Below are 17175 nucleotides of genomic sequence, written 5' to 3'. Positions count from 1 at the left end.
GAAGCCTTTTCAATTTCTTAAAAACGTTCTGCATGAACCTCATATATTTTTAAATACAGTAACAAATTCTAAATTGATTTATGGTAGAATTGATATGTTAATAACCTAAAAGAACAAATTTATTTTTAATCATTTTTATGTGAAAATTAAACATGCTAATGATAAATTATAGACATAAGATGTAAGCTAATTCAAGTTGTTTATATACTTTCACATAATAAAATGTATTATGGGGAAAACATCTTCAGCTAAGTAAAGGTGCTCTTGTACTGGAAATGTAAATAAATGTGGAACATGGATAACGTTCTCAAGGAATTATTATTAATCAGATGGAGAGAGACTGTTTAGCGTTCAGACATTGCAGGGAGGAATATGCACCTAGAGTGTTAGCTACAAGACTCTGTTCAAGAGGCCACTTTAGCTGTTACCAGGGGACAGATAAAATTTAAATAAACACAGATTATGGGAAGAGGGGGTCCCAGGGAAAAAATACAGTATCAGAAAATAGCAGAAATGAAAATTCAGATAGAGAGTTTGGAATCAGGTAACAACTAAGGATTTGGTCCTAGTTGAGTGTTCTCAAAGTCCATCTTGGGAAATGAAATTTGATTGGTAAAAAGACCTGAGATTTTCATTTATCCACTTAATGAATACATCACTCAAGATATATATCTCACTAATAAAGGGTAAAATATTTTAAAATTGGGATGATTGTAAAACAGTTTAATTCTAAAACAAAATATTTATTTTCTTTTTTCCCCCATAAAATGGACAGGTATTTTATATTACATTCACATTTTAATTATTTAAAATTAATTTAATTAGTAAATGGACTAAATCTAATATTACTTGTTCTTTTTCTCTCTCTTTTTTAGTTGGTCTTTTTCTTTTTTTAATTCCAGTATAGCTAATATACAGTGTCATATTAGTTTCAAGTGTACAATATGGGCAGATGTTTTTCTACTCATGTAGAACCACCAAGAAATTGCTCTGAAACAAAACACATTTAATTGAAATAGTGATGGCTGACATTTCTTAAATATGAAATCAAGGTTTTAAGATGCAACCAACAACAGACTTAGGAACTAGAACATTATCATTTCTGTTATGGCTACCCCATATTCCATCTGTCTGCCTCCTCCCCAGTATAAACAATCCTGACTTACATTTATCATCCTTAAGGTTTTTAGAAGTTGATTCCATGTATAAATTACATATTACTAACAACATATATTGTTTTGATTTTCATTTATCTTTGATAGTTACAAAAATAGAATTGTCCTGGACACGATACTTTGAGACTTGTTTTGTCACTTAGTATTATGTTTCTAAGATTCATTTATGTTACATGCAGGTCCAGTTTTTTTTTTTTAAATTCCTCTAAAATATTCCATTTTGTGCCTGTATTATTATTTTTCCCATTATGTTTTCTATAAGTACTTGGGTTATTTATATATTTTGCCATTTCATACAGTACTTCCATGTTTTAAGTCTATATGTACAAGAGTACTGGTATGGCCTGATGTCTAATGGTGTAATTGTTATTCATTCAAACAAGATAATACAAATTTCTTCCAAAGTGGTTGCCTCAAGTTAGCTTCCCAACAATGTTTAACAGCTTTGTTGACACAAAACCCTGATAGCAATTGGCATTATTAAGCTTTATAATTTTTGCCAAGTAGTGATAATCCTACTGTATCTCATTGGGACTGACCAAAGGCTTACAATTGCCCATTAGTTATCCACTGAACTTTGACTTGAGCAAATTTTATTCCAGCTTCTCTAAAGTACAGGCCCTAAACTTTGGCTTGTCACCTGGTTTGATCCAGCACTAAAGTCCATCATCTTCCCCTTAACAGATCATTCTAAGAATTTTACTTCTTCTCTCTTGGTTCATTTATCCCTGACAGATATCTATTCAATAATGTACTCTGCTCACCCTTGCCAGAATGTTTTAACTGATAACTAGTAAAATGATAGGTGCTTAGCAAGACATTAAATATATAAAATCTTAAACTCCACCAAAGAGTTGTACACTCATTGGGTAATAGCCTTCACTAAAGGGAATCATGTTTAAATTCAGGAACTGATTTCTGTTTCAATGACCAATTTTCTTGTCCTAAGAAAGAACTAATTAGGAAGCTTATTCTGAGATCTCCTTTATGCTCTACTTAGACCAAGTAGATACATTATTTTTGTCTACATTATTTTATATTCATTTATTTGCTCTCATGTAATATGTGAAGTGAACATAAAAATGCTTCCTCAGGAAAAACAATTTTTACACATAAAGTATAAAAATAGCAGATAACACCTAAAGAAATCTTCTTTCATGCAACTATCTCCCACCATTGTCCTAGGAGATTTCATGAAGCTTTAAATAGCAAACTGACTTTTAGGGTAATTTCATAACTTCTGGAGTGTTATTTGAATCTGTACATGGCATTAAAATGCTCAAATGATTTTCATTGAATTGCTGCTGCTTTTAATGTCTGACTTACGATTGCATTGCCTTATCTTTGACATTCTTGAATATTTGCAGTGATATTCATGTACTTTTTCAATATGAAAACAACATAATCATTAAGTACAACCACGTCAGTGACAGCGTTGACACGATACACTGCTTGACAGCAATGATACAACATCCTTAGGAAAAGCTGATCTGTGGAAATATTTTGTCACCTGTTCAGGCAAAGACTAGACCTTCTCTAAAAGCCTTATTTCACTTTTTTCACTTGTCTGAAAACTCTCTAATGAAAATGCACTACGTATCTATAGCACTAAACATCAAATATGATTAAATATGAATGCATATACCAATGAAAAGTATGTAGTTCAAAAAATTATTAAAATACAATTTTAATTGTATTTATTATAGTCCTCATGCTTACATGAGGACTATAACATGTAAGCATGTAAGCATGAGGACTAGAACAATGTCAAATTTGTATTTCAATAATATAAAAATGATATTAACATGGAAGAAGTAAAATTTAGGGCCACATTTTCAGACATCTATTATGTTTCATATTTTGTGGCAAAGCATTTTGTGTATATTATATAATTTAATATTTATGAATCTCCAATAACCCTGTAGTACTATGATTAACAGTCTGACCTACAAAGGAAACATGAGCATCAGACATATTAATCTGTACCAACAACATTTACACAATGGGAAAATAATAATTTGAATGAAATCTTTCCTACTGAAACCAATTAGGATTCTGCTCACCATGCCACTGTGAAGAGAGATCGGGCACAGATAACAATCTGGGCTGTTTTCATAAGTATACATATAAGTCGTTGGAATTCGTTTCTAATTAAGGAATTCAAATTTAAATGTCTTCATTTTTCTTGTATGCGTCAGTTACCATCTGCCCTTACCATTTAACCATTTGTTAAAGCTCAGCGTTTCCAAATGTTGCTGATGAAAGAAAGCCTTTATAACTTATCTATGAAGATTTTCATATTTGTGTCCCAAATTTTTATATCTTCTTCTTAAATATTGTGAGAATGTCTTTTGTTGCCTCATAGGATACTTTCCAGAATCTCTACCTGAGATCGGCTTATGTTTACATAAGGCGAGACTCCTCCTAAAAGAACAAACTTTTAAACGCATCCAATAGGGATCCCTGGGTAGCTCAGTGGTTTAGGACCTGCCTTCGGCCCAGGGCATGGTCCTGGAGTCCCAGAATCGAGTCCCAGAATCGTATCCCAGGATCGAGTCCCACATTGGGCTCCCTGCATGGAGCCTGCTTCTCCCTCTGCCTGTGTCTCTGCCTCTCTCTCTCTCTCTCTCTGTGTGGCTATCATAAATAAAAATAAATAAATAAATAAATAAATAAATAAATAAATAAATAAAAAAAATCTTTAAAAAAATAAATGCATCCAATATATCTCTTGCTTCTTTTTCATCAGTATAACCGTGTCTATAATAAAGAGCCTTGAATTCAGAATTAGGAAAGTCCCTTGTTACCAGAGGGCAGGCAAGTAGAGGGATGGGTGAAATAGGTAAAAGGAATTAAGAATACACTTGTCACAATGAGCACTGAGCAATGTACACAATTGTTGGATCACTATATTATACACCTGAAACTAATATGACACTGTCTGCTAACTACACTGGAATTAAAACACTTGATAAAAAATCAATATTATTTTTAAATGAATTTAATTAATTGGGGTACTGTAGAAAGATAGCCACACAGATATACCTCAATTTAAGAAAACATAATACATGAAAATTTGTGTACATATTCAGAAAAATGCATAGGGTGACAGAGAAGTGGTTAATTCCCATTTTAAATCACAAATGGGAAAGTCACTGTAGGGTATTTAAGTAAGTTGGTGTTCTTAAAATGCATTCATTATTTTTCTGGTAGTCAAGAGTATTTCCCTCTATTTCTGCCTCTTCATTTCTACCGGTGTTCTCTCTATTTATTCTGCCCTTGTATGCTGGGAGGAGCAGTATCAATTTCTTTTATATGATATATAACAAATGCAGATGCAGGAGAGTTTTTCTTGCTGCTGAATCTCTCAATATGTTTGTAATTCTTAGTCTCTGAGAAATCCTGCTTCCTCTTCACGCATTGCAATCAACTACCTTACACATCTCCTTCTATTGTTAGAATTATTGTCTCTTATTTGAAAACAAATGTCTTTCTTTGGAAAAATAATACTCAGTAAATGTGAATTATTATGTCATGGAGTTAAGCACAGTTAGCATTTCCCATACCACTATACTATTCCAGAAATGTGAAGTCTGTATCTGTAATGCTTTCCTAACTACTTGAGAAGATGTCATATACATGTGAAGGGTAATGGAAGGCAACATGTTTAAACTTGATGAGAAATCTTTTGAAAGTTTGGACTCAATATAAGTCAGCCTTTTATATACTAAGATAATAATATTTATGTGTACCTTTGTATTACATATTATCCATTACTGAATCATTTCAAATAAGAGGTTCAAATATATAAGTTTCCTGTGAAGGCTATATGGATCCCAGTTGCTGCTTGTGTAGGAAATGACTCCTTCCATGTCTCCACCTCCAACATTTTATATTTTAATATAGTGGGAAAAAAAAGAAATATTATTCAATTATTTAGGGGGCTTGGAGGTAATTTTTAAGTTTTTATTTAAATAAAAAATGTGCTCATGAATTTCACTGAATTCCTGAAACCTCTTCAGAATGAAATATTAATCACGTTGTTGGGTCCTTTAATAATGAATATTGTGACTGCCCTGGATCTTGGCTGAATTGTCTGACTTTGGATGTTCTCAACACTGACTGTCACCCGCCTCTTATCGTAGAGCACAAGAGCATGTTTTCCATTAGTAGGAAAACGTGATGACATACCATTTTCCTTTTGCAAACTTCATTTCACTGAATTAAGTTCCAATAACACAAATATTCCAGTGCCTTTGAAGATGTCTAAGTTTTAATCTGGGTCTGACATATTAGAAAGGAAATATTTTACTACTTTATTAATGTTTTAAAAGAAATGTATTTTGTTAATTTAAGGGATGTGTTAAGCTGCCACACAGACATACATGATAAATGCAAATTAGTGTTTTCTCAAATTTTAAAGTATAAAAGAAGTGATTATTTCTCATATGGTATTATTTTATAAAAGAAATCATTCACATTACCATGGAAACAAAGGTGACAAAAAACGTTTGTATCATTTGGTCTTAGGTTTTTAAAAACTCAAATGTGGGATCATGAGAATTTTCTAGCTTAGATAGCATAAAATGTTCACACTTCCCTTTGGTAACAAGATAACCATTACATTTTCCTAAAATAAATTTACAATAATATTATTTTATGGAGCAGTGCTTTCTTAATATATGATCAAATTTATAAGAAATTTTAGGATATCATTTATTGTAAAAAGTGAGAATGTGCCTATAAAATAATCAAGTTTTCTGCCAACAAAATTATTATTTGAAATGGATAAGGAGGCTTTGAAATTTATCTTCTACTTTCTCATTCTACAAATTACATAGTAACTTTTTTCATATTGAATATTCTATGCCTGTGGTGTTGTGTGTATGCGCATATAAAAATAACATTTCTATAGAAATATTATGGTAATTTAAATTCTCCAAAAGGGTATAATTTGATACCAGCTAACATACCACTCTACGGATTTTAATAGAAATTTACCTGCTTTTGTATATTCATTCTCTGTGGGACTCTGTAAATTTATTTTTAAATTTCATAAGATGTAGAATCTCTGAACATTTTACTGCAGATATTATTTTTGTATATTGAATATATGTCTTATAAAATAAGCATTTCTTTCACTACATGTTTTTACTAATGTATCCTGGAGAATTAGTTCTTGCTTTTCCAAAGAGCAACCAAATTGGCATTTAGAAACGTCATCCTAAGAATCGTAATGTTTTCTAATATATTCCAGAATATATTCTATCCTTTTGTTTTACTTTATTTTCTTTTAATTATATTGAGGCAATATGTTCCATTAGCTTTGTGATGCAGTTTTCAAAAGCAAATAAGGCTTTGCTCCATTTACTCTTTGGAGTCTCCTTGGGTTGAGTTCTGCACTCCACTTGGGCAACTTCTAAATCTGTGTATTTGGTCTGGTTCTCCTCTGCTCACTCCAGCCTTTTACCTCCAATTATCCAAGAATCAAATGCCCTTGGGTGACTCATTAACACCTTAATATGACATCTACTTTTTACTTCTGTACCCAGACCAATCATGCTTTTCACCTGCAATAATATTTTTCTTTATACTTAAAACGTTTTAGTTATTACTAGATCTTCATTTTTCTTTTCTTTTCTTTTTTTTTTTAAAGAATTTATTTATTAATCATGAGAGACACAGAGATAGGGAGAGGCAGAGACACAGGCAGAGGGAGGAGCAGGCTCCATGCAGGGAGCCCGACGTTCGACTCCATCTGGGGTCTCCAGGATCACGCTCTGGACTAAAGGCTGCCCAGATCTTCATTTATCTATCACAGCCTATCTTCAGAAATTGATTGAATTTTTAACTGACAATTATTATTTCATACATCATCCATTCTTCCTGTCAACGTTCAATAGTTATGTAGGGACCACTTGTGTTTATGTCCTAGGTTAGGTACTATATATACAGTAGTAAATCTAATGAAGTCATTGCCTTCATGGAGCTTGAATCGAGTAAATAGGGAAATACAATTCAAATCCGCTTTATTTTCCTTATAAATATGTCTTGTCTGATATCATCACCTAAATAAATTTCCATTGTTTTCCTATCAGTAATTCAAGCCCATGTATGATAAAGTCTCTAGGCTTGCTTCCAATGATTCCTGCATACTGGCCTCAGCAGTTTTGTTTTTCCCCTAATCAAAGACTTTTTGTGACTTCCTGTTTCCTATTATACTGAAGAATCTAAACTATTTTTCTTGTCTTCTAAAACATTGCTTCATTGATTCACTCTTATTTGTGTGTTTGTATATTAATTTGTTACATTTTTGGGTACATATATAATCAGGCTCTACCCTTTAGCATTTGAGGGATTGGCAATGGATGAGACTCTATCTTATCCTCAGGGAACTTGCAACCTAGCTGAGAAAGGGTTTGTGAACCCATAGTCCCAATCTAGTGGGAGATTGTCCATATTTGAAAAATGTTGAGAAAGTGATTCATCACTTACAAAGTCAAGAGGTTATGGAGAGTCTCCAGGAGACAGGCTGTTGTAAGTAGAGAGAAAATAAGTATGAGTCTCATATAGAGTGGTTTAGAGAAAAAAGGATTGTAGAGAGCATGGGTGGAGATACTGGCCAACTTAATCTCATTTACGTTTATCCAAGTAAGTCAAACATTAACACATATTTTGTGTTAAGAAAATCAAAAGTTACCCTTGATAATACCTCACAGTCTATTCTCATTTTCAGTATTGATCACTATTTTCATTTTTTTTCTGCATCTTTTCAGATCTTTATGTGAATAGAATTTGCAACTCATTGTTTACTTAGATTTCTCTAATTAGTATGTAAGTTTTCGTCTCTATTCACTCGTAAATTTGAGTTTTCGCCAGGTATGTGTTAACGTTTATTGTTCCTCTTCTTTGAGAATTGACTTTTTGTTCTTTGACATATAGCATGGTACTGGCTACTGGCGCATGACTGGAGAAGAACAACAAATGTCAGTAAGATCAGAGAGAGACCATGTATATGTCGAAATCTGGTACATTATAAAGGTGGTAATTCACATAGGGGAAGAAAGGATTCTTAGTCGGTGGTGTAGAGAAAAATATAAGTCACACAATATGTAAAGATAAAATTTAAATTTATCATGGACCTGTTATGAATAGCAGGACCACAGTGTTATAAAAATCTAGGAGAAAAATATGTTCATGATTGTGCTGTAAGGAAGAACTTCTTAAAAGCAAAAATTTTTTAAAAAGTGGCTTATTTGAATAAAAATGAAAGATTTCTGTTGAATGAAGACTATATCGGTGAAATAAAAGGCAAATCAGAGATTGGGAGAGGGTATTTGCAAATTTAACATCAGTGAGGGAAAAGTCCCTTTAGATTACATAAGGTACTCTTGTAAATTAGTTACATAAAAAGATAAGAAAAATAGAACCCCCCCTCAAAAAAGGGCAAATTATATATCCTATATCTCTTCTACCAGCAATTACTTTTAAATATTAATATAAAAGGTATGCATTTTACCCCATATTAATGAATAAGTATATTCCCCACCCATCAAGATAACTTCCACCTCTACCCCTTCCCTGTCTCCATCTGTTCAGGGCTACTTCCCATATTCATATAATCTGGGATTCTACTTGGAGAATATGTTTATTTTTGTAGTCAATGACTAGCAGACATTTTAGTAACATCTTACAACTTTAGAAATTGCTGCAGGTTTTCATGGGCTCCTTGCTATTGACTACAGTGTTGTATTCAGTGGTTTACTCTTAAATTCTTTGTGGTATGTGTGTATACAGACAACCCTTACACAACATGGGGATAGGAGTACCAACGCCCCACATAGTCAAAAATCTATGTATAACTTTTGACCCCCCAAGAACTTAACTACCAATAGCCTAACAACATAAGAAGCCTTACCAATATGAGAGTTAATGAGCACATATTTTGTATGTTATATGTGTTATACACTGCATTCTTAATAAAACAAGATAAAGAAAGTGTCATTAAGGAAGAGGAAATACATTTATAGTCCTGTACTGGTAAAAAAAAAAAAAAAAATCCAAAAAAAAATAAGTAGGGCGGTTTAAGAGTCAACTGGGTATGTATGCACGTGCTTACTTTAGTAAATCTTGTTACTTTTTTCTACATAATCTCCGTAGGTGCTATGATCCTAAGTCATACCATGTGTGTATCTAGAAAGGTCTTCACCTTCCTACTTCAAAACTGAATGATCGCTCCCAAAAGTTTCAGGAATCGCTAATGACCTCGGGCATTTGAAGAAAGACTACTTTCTTCAAATATGTTGTGAGAAAGATATCAAGTTCGGTATCTGAGGGGATTCTTTCAGAACGGATGATGTCTGCAGTTCTGAAAAATGTCCATCTGTATTGCTTTGCATATTATATGACCATGAATGTTTCTTCTTTAGAAAATCTGTTTAGGCAAATATTTAAAGTTCTTGATATGCCTTCTGCTTTAATTTTTTTTTTTTTTTACTTTATGCATTCCATAAGTTATTTGCAGTACATTGTAGGGTAATTCGTTGACTGCATTTTTGAGCTAACAAATTTATTCTTCAATTATAACCATTTTTCTTGTTCTGCTCACCCATTCTACCATTTTAATGTCAATGACCAAATCCTAATTTCTTTTTTTTTTTTTTTTTTTAAAGATTTTATTTATTTATTCATGAGAGGCCCAGAGAGAGAGAGAGGCAAAGCACAGGGAGAAGGAAAAGCAGGCTCCACGCAGGAAGCCCGATGTGGGACTCGATCCCGGGTCCCCAGGATCACACCCCAGGCTGCAGGCGGCGCTAAACCGCTGCGCCACCGGGGCTGCCCCAAATCCTAATTTCTAATATCTCAGTTTAACTTTCCATTGATACAAAATTCTCTTACATCTCTCCGAGGTTATTAGAGGTTAATAATATCTAAAGTTTGATACTTTGTTCTTTTAACTCTCTCAGTAGAACACTTTGTTTAATTTGTTGCTTCTATATGGTTTGGCTTTTCGCAATTTTTAATTGAATCTTGGCTATGAATTTAGTGTTTAGGATTTGTAGTTATATGATTGTCTTAATCAGTTCAGGCTTTCATAGCAAAATCCCATAGACTCACGTAGCTTTTCCTCTGTCCTAGTATGGGAGGGACAGAGGGACAGTGGGATGGAGGGATAGATGAAAAAAGGGGGGATAGAGAAAGACATATCTCTCTTATTATAAAGCTGCTAATTTCACCGTGATGGCTTCACTGGCATGACCTAATCTAATCCTAATCACTTCCCTAGGGTCTCATCTCCAAATACCATCACATTAGGGATTAGGGGTTAGGGCACCAACATATAAATTTGGTGTGAAGAGAGGCAGAAACATTCAGTCCATGGCAATCATATATGGATGAAATTAATTTTTTTTAATTTATTTATGATAGTCACAGAGAGAGAGAGAGAGAGAGAGAGAGAGGCAGAGACACAGGCAGAGGGAGAAGCAGGCTCCATGCACCGGGAGCCCGACGTGGGATTTGATCCCGGGTCTCCAGGATCGCGCCCTGGGCCAAAGGCAGGCGCCAAACCGCTGCGCCACCCAGGGATCCCCCTATATGGATGAAATTAATACAGCTAACCCTAATTTTCTTTTGCTCAGTTATTTTGTGACATTCATTTTCCATCTTTTTTTTAAGCCTATTTAAAGTGAATTTCTTGTAGACAGCGTATATTTGAGGCATGCTTCTATAACCATTCTAACAATAGTTGTGTTTTAATTGATAAGCTTACAGCTTTTATCGTGGCTGTTCTTTTCTTAAGTGGTAGTACCAATTTAGGGCTCCAGGATCATTAATTCATTTTCTTCAGGATCATTAATCACAGATTATAATGTAAGTTCCACAGAATTAAAAATAATCCATTAGGGGCACCTGGGTGGCTCAGTGGTTGAGCATCTGCCTTTGGCTCAGGTCGTGATCCCAAGGTCCTGGGATCGAGTCCCACATTGGGCTCCCCTGAAAGCCTGCTTCTCTGCCTATGTCTCTGCCTCTCTCTGTGTCTCTCATAAATAAATACATAAAATCTTAAAAAAAAAAGACTGAAGTCTTAAAAATAATCCATTAGCCAATAGAAAAGCATTTAACCTGAGATAAGCATTGGTTTCATCAGGGAAATTTTGATGCTGCTGTGAACTGCAGCCCGAGGAACCAAAAATCTGGTACAGATATCTCTGGTAATTCAGAGATACATGGACTTTGTGCAAATTCTTAGAAATCCCAGACTTATCTTTTGATATCCTAGAGCAACCAAGCATGCATATCACCCAGGTAATAAATACCAATTTTGTAAAGTGTAATGATTTAACAGGCATCTGCATGAGAGGAAACTCTAACCAACACATGACAAGATGCCCAACTTTAGTGGTCATCTGAGATGCACATCTTAGATTAATTATTCAGTACTTTTTCAGACTTACGAGAATAGCAAAAATTGAAAGTCTTATAGTACAAGCACGAATGAAATGTAGAAAAATGAGAACTAGTTAATTTAAAGAACAATTTGGTACCATATGGGAAAATCCATTGTGCATCACAGTCACCTATTTAAGTGGTATAGTGACCTCCCTTAATGCTACTTAAAAATCTATTGTATTTCTTCTATAGATCTTGAGAGTCTCAGATGGTATTAAATTTTTGCTTTAATGTGAAACCATTTTAAAAAACAACTCAAGAGAAGGGATCTCTCTGCTATTTACCCACACTTTTTCACCTTCTTTGTTTTCTTCTTTCTTGATTGTTCTAAGATTTAGCATAGATTTGCTGGTGACAGATTCATAGTTTCCTTTCATCTGAGAATGTCTTCATAAATTCTTCATTCCTAAAGCTCTTTTTGTTTGATAAAGAATCTGGATTGATGATTCTTTTTCTCAGCACTTAAAAAAATGAGCCACAGTCTAGGAGTTTTGATGGTTTCTTATGAGAAATCTGCCTTTTGAATGTCCTTCCCCTATAGGTAGGGGGATATTTACTCTGACTGTTCTTAAGATTTTTTTCTTTGTATCAAACTATCAGAAGTTTCACTATGATGTGTCTTTGTCAGAATTGCTTTGAATTTATCTTGTTTGCTGTTTGCTCACCTTTGAATCTGTAGGTTTAGAGCTGTTATTATTCATCCTACTGCTTTTCCAGCCTTGACCTGTGTGTCCTCTTCTTCCCAGGTCTCTAATGATCCTACTGCTAGACTTTTGTACCAGGCCTGCAAGTCCCAGAGACCCCATTCATTTCTTTTAATTCTGTTTTCTCTTTTGTTCATTGGATAATTTCTATTTCTTCCTATGTTCCAGTGAGATTATTTTTTTTTTCTTTTCTGTTCCCTCTATTCTGTTCCTATCCATTTTTTTTTTAAATTTTGGCTATTGTACTTTTTATTTCTAAAATTTCTATCAGAAAAAAATAAAATAAAATTTCTATTGGGTTTTTTATATACTCTATTTCTTTTTCGGGAATTTATGCTTCTTACTGAGAGTATTTTTTTAAGATTTTATTTATTTATTCATGAGAGAAACAGAGAGAGAAAGAGAGGCAGAGACACAAGCAAAGGGAGAAGCAGGCTCCCTGCAGGAAGTCTGACGTGGGACTCGATCCCGGGTCTCCAGGATCATGCCCTGGGCTGAACCCCTGAGCCACCTGGGCTGCCTAAGAGTTTCTTGTTTTATGTTTCCAGTATATTTGTGATTGCTTGTTGAAGTATTTTTATGATGGTGTTTTTAAAATCCTTCTCAGATCATTCCAACACCCATGTCATCCCAGTACTGATGTCTGTTTATGTTTTCTCATTCAGGTTGAGATTTTCCATGTTCTTGTTATGATGAGTGATTTTTCTATTGAAATCCAAACATTTGGGGTATTATGATACTCTGGATCTCATTTAAAGCTTTTATTTTATCTGGCTTTCTCTGACATTACCTAAGTAGGTGAAGGGGTACAACCACATTGGTACTTACAGGTTTTGGTAAAAGTCCGGTTTCCCTAATCAGCTTCTGTTATACACAGGGGGAGAGGCTCCTCATTACTTCTGGAGTTCACGCTCCCCACTAAAGTCTCTTCTGGTATTAAACCACTGAGAGGTGGAGGGGTTTGTTGTTACTACCACCATGTTCTCTTGATTGACACTCTGGTGTGGTGTTATGCTCTTTGAAACTTCGTCACAGCTCTTGTGTATTCTTTGTTTTCCCACTTTCTTTTCCATCTTACTGTTTCAGTTTGGTTAGTTTCTAATAACCTATAAATTCATGATTCATTTTGTGAATGTGTTGAGTCTACTGGTGACCCCGGCCTGGTAGTTCCAACAACTCCATCTTCACTCAGTCTCATGCTGATAATTGCTTATCTCTCCACCCTGTTTTCTTGTCATTTTATACACTTTCTGATTGGTGAAAGCTGAAAAAATTATATATCACAATAAATACATAAATTATTTTTCACATCTGTAGATGAACAAGCCTTTTCTCTTGTTAGGCATTGAGAGTATGAGCTAGTGTTCAGCTAATCACATTTCGATGGTTTGGGTGCGGGTTAACATGTCAGAGGTTCATCTCAAAACCCGATCATCCTTTGACTTTGGTTTATCCCTTTGCACTGCTCACAAGAGGACCTTGCCTTATGGCTCTCCCAGCTGTGCTTGATGGTTATGTTGTTAATGTTGTGTTGAGGGGGTGGGAGAATAAACTATTCCTGACATTCTGATTCAGTCTCAGTCTTATGCAAACATTGTGAACTTGGTATTGGAGAAATATCTGCTCAGGTGTCCTTGCCTGTTCTCAAGATACAGTGCTGGGTTTACCATATATTCCTGCCTCTCCCATAGCAGTAGAGTTTTGTGTTTCTTCTCTTTCTTCTCCCTGATTCCCTATCAACAACCATTAGCACTAGAAGGTCAATTTCTGTATTTGTTCGTAATGATATAGTTAAGTACACAATACCCAAATGAGATTTGTTAACCCAATAAATAATGTATTGTGATTACCATAACATAGACAGTGATAAAATATGTGTCACAAAATTCACTTTTTTAGCATTATTGTTCAGGGTCTTATTTTTTTTTTCCAACTTAGAGATTGACAAAAACGATTCTTAGTAAACTACAATTTTTTGTTGCAGTCTTGTAAAGTCTGTAAGACTTTTTTGATGAATGACATTTCCTTTTAATCTTTAATCTAAGCAGTACATAATCATGAAAAATATTAGAGCCCCTATTATCAGTGTTTATAAAATTATTTAATTGGCCAAGAGTTTTGGAACTTACATATGCATATTTATTCTGGTAAGAGCAAATTATATAGCCTTGAAATATAATTTCATTACTTTTCAGCAAATCTTACATCATGTAAATCCATCAGCCATGGCTATTTTCCTTATTGAATTTGAAAATGAGAAATTTAGGTCCCTTTTAAGCTGTCAGAATGAGAGAGTTTCATAAAATATATTAGCAAATGAGAAATATTTAGCATATTTATTGCTATGGTAATCATAGACTGACTGTATTTCAATAGTAAACAGAGATACAATATTAGTAGTAAATCTTTAAAGAGCACTTATTTCTTTATCTTTCAAGCTCTTTGGATAACCCTTATTGCCTACAGGAAGAATATAGCTAGGACTTTATTTTTAGATGAAATAAATCAAAATATAAAGAACAAGAACTTCTACTATAAATTAGAAGTAGTATAAATATTCATGACTTTTTTATCATACATAATTCTTCTTTTAAAAATGTTTGTCCATATCTTGTTAGAAAAACGACTGACACTCCTATTTCATGCCAAACTTGGAGCAGTGATCTGCTTAGAGAATTATTATTCTTGTGTGATTCTTTAAAAATATGTATGGATTTCAACATTACAATTGTATTATTTACTTTTATTTCTTCAGCCTGGTTTCTAATGTCATCTTTCCCAAATACTTCCAATTTGCCCTTGGGAGCATTTAACCTGTTTTTAACCTCCGTGTTCTTTTTTTTTTTTTTTTTTTTTTTAATTTTATTTATTTTATGATAGTCATCAGAGAGAGAGAGAGGCAGAGACACAGGCAGAGGGAGAAGCAGGCTCCATGCACCGGGAGCCCGATGTGGGACTCGATCCTGGGTCTCCAGGTCGCGCCCTGGGCCAAAGGCAGGCGCCAAACCGCTGCGCCACCCAGGGATCCCAACCTCCGTGTTCTTATCTGTAAAATGGGGATACCAGGATGTTTAGAAAATTAGATGGTTTCACATCTGTTAATAACATGGATCAGCCGCTAGCACATAAGTAATTAATAATATATTGATATTATTTTCTGAGTGCAATATGCTTTATCATTTTTAAGTAAGATCTTATTTATTTATTAGAGAGTGAGAGAATGAGAGAAAGCATGAGCAGGGGAAAGGGAGAAGCAGATTTCTTTCCAAGCAGGGAGCCGGACACAGGGCTTGGTCCCAGGACTCTGGGATCATGACCTGAGCTGAAGGCAGATGCTTAACTGACTGAGCCACCCCGACACCCCGGCATACTTTTTAAAGTAAAATTGTCTAACCTGAAGCACTTCAATAAGTTAAATACAATACAGATGTGGAATCTGTAATAATTTTGGTAGTAGTAACTAGGGTAATGCTTGCATCCTAGATTATGATGCTATATTGAAAAATGCTTTGCTATTAACATATGTCTCATAATTTGATTCAAGGGATAAATAAAGGTGATTTATCGTGTAATAATATATATGTTGGATATACACATAAAAGCAAGAAATATTTGGTTTTTGTCAAGGTGGAGATATTCAAGAAGAACAATGTGAAATAAGTATCTGGAAACAAAAAAATTTTGAAAAAGAACTCTGTCCTTAGGAATAGTTATAAATCATATTTAAAAAATCTCTTATCAAAATTTGTTTATAATGAGCTTTTAATCAATTCATTTTGATTAGCTCTATTTTTGCCATACTTCTCTTTGTTACTTGTATGACCTAAGAGTGTGTTTGCAAAAGTATTTTCAAATTGTATATGATTAGAATTACTTCTCTGTTTTACTATGGCTTTCTGGACCTGGTTATCATTGTTAATTTGCAGATCTATATTCAGTTATACTTCTGTCCAATTTCTCTGTTTCACAAATTCATTCATACCCCCCAGCAATTATCTAGTGAAGTAACAACCAGATACATGTACATAAATACTTCTACAGAAAAAAGTCAATATTTGAAATTTTCTCCAATTATTAAGAGACATGATCACTTGCTATAAAGATTTCTCACTCCCCCTTTTCCATCCCTTTCAACGTATCTCTAAATTATCTCTTGTAAAAATACCTGATAAAATTAATGCCCAGCACCTGAAGCCAAGGCAAGACAACACCATGGAAAGCACGTCTTTGGTTACAAGAATATCACTAGAAATATTAGAATAATAGAAAGGTAGATGTTTTAAAAAACCCAAGTACTAGATTTTGGAATCGTATCCTGAATTCTTTCCTTCAAAGACAACATTGGAATTCTGGGTCTGGACTACTCTTTAGACTTGCTTCATATTTCCATGTAAGTCTCTTCCTCTGCAGAAGAGGAGAGTTACCCAATGAGCATTGACAGCAGGTAGCAGGCACACACAGTCCCTGCTTGCCTGTCCCTTCTGATTTGCCTGCAGGACATCTGTCTCCTGTGATCTCAGTCATGCTGCTAAAGGGGTACACCTACACACTTCAGAGTGCAAGGGACACCCATGCTTCTGTGTTTTCACACTTTGTAGGAATTCTGTTACTGTCCTGAAACTGAACCAGTCTCTCAGAGCCTCACTAACATTCTGATTTTTGTCTATTCTTATTTGTTGAACTCAGCTGGCTCTGAATTATTGGAAAAAGGTTTGATATTTATGAGGCTCCTTAAAATCCCAACAGGAAGTGGACATAATAGATGCTCAGTATCGATTTTTAATGTTCTTGTTTTGTTTTCGCTTGCTTGTTTTTTAAGTAGGCTCCACACCCAGCGTGGAGCT

The sequence above is a fragment of the Canis lupus genome, chromosome 1 (assembly GCF_011100685.1).
Source record: "Canis lupus familiaris isolate Mischka breed German Shepherd chromosome 1, alternate assembly UU_Cfam_GSD_1.0, whole genome shotgun sequence".
In the NCBI taxonomy this organism is placed as follows: domain Eukaryota; kingdom Metazoa; phylum Chordata; class Mammalia; order Carnivora; family Canidae; genus Canis; species Canis lupus.
Note: the sequence above shows the minus strand (reverse complement) of the source record.